Genomic DNA, 6082 nt, shown 5'->3' on the forward strand with positions numbered 1-6082 from the left:
TGCATACTGGATCCCATTAGATATAGGATTTTCAGATATTTGCTCCCATCCTATGGACTGTCTTACCTTTTCTTGATAGTATCCTTTGATGCACAAAAGTTTTAAATTCTGATGAAGTCCAACTTATCTTTCTTTTGTTGCTTTCCTTTGCTTTTGGCGTCATATCTTGCATCCATTATCACATCCAAGGTCACCCCAGCACCATTCATTCAAAGGATTATTCTTTCCCCATTAAATGGTCTTGGCATTCTTGACCAAAATCAATTGTCTGTGAATGCATGGGTTCATTTCTGGACTTTCAGTTCTATTCCATATCTGTATGTCTAGTCTTATGTCAGTAACACAGTCTTGATTACTGTAGCTTTATAATAAGTTTTCAAATCAGAAGTATGCATATTTCAACTCTGTTCTTTCCAAGATTGTTTTGGCTACTTATCATTCCTTGAAATTCCATATGAACTTTAAAAATCAGTTTTTCCATTTGAGAAAAAAATGGCTATTGGAATTAAAAAGATTTTTAGAGAGGGGAAGGGAGAGAGAGAAACATCAATGCGTGGTCATCTCTCACGTGCCCCCTAATGGGGACCTGGCCCGCAACCCAGGCATGTGCCCTGACTGGGAATCGAACCGATGACCCTTGCGTTTGCAGGCTGGCACCCCAATCCACTGAGCCTCACCGGCCAGGGTAAGGCTATAGGAATTTTGACAGGGATTACATTTAACCTGTACATCACTTAGGGGAGGGGTGCCATCTTAACTGTATTAAGTGGAAGATGACTTAATTTTAACATTGAAATTATAAGTGCCATTATTAACTTTATTAGGGAAAATGCTGCTTTGTAGTTGAGGCCAGCAAATGGGAGATTTGGTTTCAGCAAATCTGCATGGAATCTCCCCTTTAACCCATCTAGCAAAATTAATAGAGCTGTATTACACAAAAGGTGGCAGGGGTAGACAAGAGAAAAATGTGGCATAATCTAGAATGGCTTCTGTCTACTTTGACCTGTAATAGTGATTTCCCCTCCTGAGTCCAACAATTTTGGCAGTGTAGGAAACAGGATCATACAAGAGTAAAAAGCACCAGGAAGGCAGACAACTCTCCCCTTGTTCAATCTGCCCTTTTTCCAACCCTTGCCAAGATAAATGAGAGGGAGCTGGGCAAATTTTGGTTTTGTGATTTATAACCAAACCACAGAACTGGAATAAGGGCCTTTCACGTCTTCCACAGAACTGTTTAAAACATTAACTCAATGGAAGATGCCAAAAGTTTTCAAGGGAAATATTCCAGGAGGGTAAGGAAGTGATAATCATAGCATATTCAACCCTTGCTTGTTTCCCCTGGACTCAGAAATTATCTACTGCTATGGGCCTGGAAAGAGCCCCTACTTGGAATACATTGTCTTCATTTTTTCACACATTTCTTTATGCCTTTTCTCTGATAAACCTGGGAGGTTTATCAGACATAAGGATAATACTAACCTTTTTAAAAAATGGTTTTATTTATTTATTTTCAGAGAAGGCAAGGGAGGAAGACAGGGAGAGAAACATTTATCAGTTGCCTCTCGTATGCACCCTTACCAGGGAGTGAGCCCGCAATCCAAGCATGTGCCAACTGGGAATTGAAACAGCGACCTTTTATTTCATGAAACAATGTTCAACTGAGCCACACCAGTCAGGGCAATCCTGACTTTTTAATATATTAAATGCTCCTTCATGTTACTGGCTTACATGTTTTGGCAGTGCAGCTCTGCCACAAATGCTGGCAGGAAATGTACTATTCCCAATGAAATAACATGGATCTAATAACATTGTTTCCAGACACTTCCTTCGGTTTAGTCACATTGAATGACTCCTGCCTAGTCCTAGTGGAAGAGTGTGAACCTCAGACTTCTGCTTAAGATAAATCACAATAAAGTCCAGGTCAAAGTGGCTCCCATGGTTGACCCTGGCCCAAAGAGAAAGCTGCCCCAGAACTTTGTTCCTTGAAGGGAAGAATCATATCTCATTCTAAATCCCAATTACCCATCACCCAGTTTTTTTTTCCTGAGGTTTAAGTGAACTTTTATTAGGAAGTTGTCAACTGAAACAGCAGCAAATGAAGAGTAAAGGAGGATACCCCCTGTTGCTACAGATATACAAGCCCTCCACTGTATGACACAGGAGGCATTTCAATTCATGACCCCTAGCCGAGAAATGCCAAATGCTTTTTCATTCAATCTAATACTTCTGGATTCCTACCCAAAAGAAAAAGTTGCCTACTGAAAGAAAGCCCCCAAAGAGCAAGGGAGAGAATGTAGAAATTAAGAAGTTATGTAAAACACTCTTTAAACTGTAATTAACTACCCTTTCATGTCTTCACAGTAATACAAAACAGTCATTTGCAGAATTGGTTCAGATTACTTTAATACCAGATACATTTTTAGTCCTCTATGTGTTTGGAAGTTACTTATGTTTATGTGAAATGAAGCTATTAATACTTTTGTACAGCAGTAACTGCACACCAGGAAGGCCAAGACAAACACAAACCAAGGAATGGGAGTTTTCCCAAAGTTGCAGTGTGGAAAGACTATTATAAACAGTTGATTCCATACACATGAATGGGTTTCTTTGCTCTGGCAAATCCAAATGGAACAAGGAATGGAGATGTGTACAAAGGTTTCTGGAGGGAAGAAGGACAACACCCTGTATGTAGTTAGTTTTCTGCCCATTCTGCCACATCCTATTCTTCTGCGGCACTGTCTGATATCCATAATGTGAGGGTGTCCCTAAGCAGCTGCATGATGAAGGTGCTGTTTTTGTATGGGTTTTCATTCAGTGTATGGAGTTCTGTAATGACCTCAACGAAAGCCATTTTAGCCAGTGTGCAGGCAAGCTCTGGGTTATTTGAGATCTTCATAGTAGAATACAGAGAAGATGTTACTCTCTGGATTAGTTGTGTTGGCTATTAAATACTTATCCAACAATTCTAGGACTTTGGTGCAGATGGATGGCAGCTCCGACTTCACTTTCTCCCCATAGTCCTCAATCAGCTGCAACTTCTTGTGTGAGGTCCTCCAGGTGGACCAGTGGCCCCCGACTACGTTTTTGTAGGCCACTGAGAGCAGGCTGCAGTGCCCTGCTCTGCTCGCTCAGCTCGGTGCCCTGCTCTGTCACAGCCTTCATGCAGGTGGCCATGTCATTACAGCACTCACTCAGCCTGCTCTGCCAGCTTCGCCTTCTGGATCAGATAGAGCAACGATGGTGAGTACCAAACGGATCAGAGGTGGCGGTGGAGCTCTGACTTCTCGTCTCCATGGCCACCAAATGAGTTCCACCACTTTGATCTGCTTTTCCTCACCCAGTTTTTGACATCTCTTTCATATTTAGTCTACAAGATTTGTCCAGCAGGTATTTGTTAAATGTAGTGAACAATTAGTATCTAATCTAGAGGTCATCAAAATCATCTGTAAAACAGGTTGGAAATTGCCCAAGATTTGTCAGTAGGTCTAAGGGTGGTGTCCAAGCATTTCCAGATTAAAATATTCCATAGGTAATTAAGTTGAGAATGTTAAGGCTTAAGGAACATTCCCTTCTCTACATTTCAGCTAACTCGTTTTGCTTAAAAAATACTCTATGGTTAGATTGTGGGAGAAGAGGAAGGTTTTCTTACACGCCTCTTAAGAGATTTAAATCCCAAATTAGACTCAGGCCCTTAATTTTCAATTTGGAGAAAAATAAGTGCCACCTTTGCAACTGTTCTTCACATCATCCCAGCCACACCCCTGTGCTTTCATCATGTTTAAATTTCTTTTTTCTGTATCTTATGATGTTTTGACATTGTAAAAATCTTGCTGGTGGGAAGACTGCCCTTTCCAGGGCTAGCTAATTCCTAAACATAGAATTCAACTTACTTGGGGGCAGCCTCTCATATGCAAAATAGTCAACTCCTTTAAGTCTCACAGACCAAGCAAATATCACCCCTGCCCTAAATCATCCCAGGACCAGGTACATGGCAACTAGAAACCATTCCTATTGCCCTAGACCTGCCAAAATTACTCAAACTAGCCAGTCCTAAAAGGTTTACCCTGCCCTGCTTTGCCTTTCTCACAGAACAAAGGGTCTGACCTAAGCTTTCCCCTAGCTCCTGCTTCTGCCTCCTGGCCAAAACCATCCTGTGGTGTGGCATGCCTCTTCTCTCTGGAAATGTAATACCTTCTTCTTTCAATGGCATTGGCCTCTCCATGTCGTCACACAGGCACCTCTATAAATTAAAATCCTGCCACTAAAAATGAGACACCTCACCCCACCTATTCCTCTGTGCTGCCTACAACTCTTGTGCTAACTGATTCAATCAATTGGAAGTTATATTACAAACTAACTTAGGTTTCCAAAACCAAGTAACACCTCCTAAACTCCTTCATAGAGAAAAAGCTCTTGGGCCCTGCCTGAGTAGCTCAGTTGTTTAGAATGCCATCCTGATACGCCAAAGTTGCTGGTTCCATCTTAGGTCAGGGCCCATACATACAAGAATTGCCAATGAATGGCATAAATAAGTAGAACCACAAACTGATGTCTCTCTCTCAAAAATCAATAAATAAAAAGAAAGAAAAGGTCTTGAAAGTTCTATTAGCATTTCATACTCAGCACTCAGAACCAAATGTAGTACGACCAGCAATCACTCTCCTAGGTGTATGTCCAAGTGAACTAAAAACACAAAACTTGTATATGAATGTTCACAGCTGCAGCATTTATAATAGCCAAGTATGGAAACAGCTCAAATGTCTATCAACTTACAATAAACAAAATGTGGTACAGCCATACAAGGAAATGTTATCCAGCCATTAAAAGAAATAAATCAATTCATGCTACAATATGGACCTTAAAATCAGTATGTTCAGTAAAAGCCACACAGAAAAGGCCACATATTGTGTGAATGAACCCATTTATATAAAATGTATACACTAGGCAAATCCACAGAAACAGGAAGTATATTAGTGATTGCTAGGGGATGGAGTTAAGGGAAATGGGGAAGGAATGCTAATGGTACTAAGATTTCCATTTGTACCATTACAAATGGGGTTATAAATGCTCTGGAATTAAGACAGTGATGACGGTTGCATAACCTTGTGAATGTCCTAAAAATCACTGGATCATACATTTTAAAAGGGTGAATTTTATGTGAACTGTATACATTTTAAAAACCTCTATGTATTCTTTTCCCTCCCAACTTACTTTTCCTGTATTCCATTATTCCAGTGCTTTGGACCACATTCTACTAAGGTACTCTGGCCAGAAACCTACAAATTCTAACACATAATTAGGTCATGGCATTTCAAATGCCTATTTCTCCTTCCAACTTCTAGTTCTTGACACCTTCATTTCTCGCCTAGATTATAACGGCGTCCTAATAAGGCTCCAGTCTTGCTACTCCAGATCCATTTTCACACTGCAAGTAAAACTCTCTAAAACAAAAATCTTCAATGTCTTCAAGTGACCCCAGGTTGAAGTACAAAACCTTAATGTGATTTGTAAACTACCTTAATGTGGTGGCCAGTGGCGAACCCCTCCAGCCAGACTGGAGACTATGGGCATCACCTCGGCCTCGCCACGCGCAAGAAGGTTCTCCAGCGTACACCTCCCAACCTCTAGGGCTCCACCTGTTCGCTACCATCTCCGGAAAGAAAGGTCTCCCTCCCTGTCAAGCCTCATTTGGTGCGCCTCCAAATCCTTCCTCCCTCCGTTTACTCGTTGATTCCTCAGGCAGGTGTGCTGGAAGGACCATCGCTGAATATGCAAACATTTCCTGTGTAAACCGTGGTGGACCCAAAATTCAGCTTAAAACTGCGGCGGTGTCCTAAACTCACCCCGACCTTTCCTCAATATTTAATACTTTCCTGGACGCAGCTGCAGCAACTGCAGCCACTGCAGCCACCGTTCAGGCCTGCGGCAACAGGGCTCTAAGACTTCGCACTCCACCGCACCCCGCGGCGCAATGCCTGGCTACGCCTTAGGCCCCCAGAAAACGCTCTCCTTCTCGCGCCTAGGCCGCGGAGGAAGATGGGAAGCAAGCCTCCCAGAACGCTCTGAGCCTGCGCCAACGCCT

At 42.1% G+C, this 6082-nt stretch overlaps 1 pseudogene; it reads right to left on the reverse strand.

The window, feature by feature from the left end:
• Positions 1–2386: 2386 nt before the first annotated feature.
• Positions 2387–3244, reverse strand: LOC114509662 (annotated as a pseudogene).
• Between the last annotated feature and the right edge of the window lie 2838 nt (positions 3245–6082).

Source organism: Phyllostomus discolor, chromosome 3 (genome assembly GCF_004126475.2).
Source record: "Phyllostomus discolor isolate MPI-MPIP mPhyDis1 chromosome 3, mPhyDis1.pri.v3, whole genome shotgun sequence".
NCBI classification, from domain to species: domain Eukaryota; kingdom Metazoa; phylum Chordata; class Mammalia; order Chiroptera; family Phyllostomidae; genus Phyllostomus; species Phyllostomus discolor.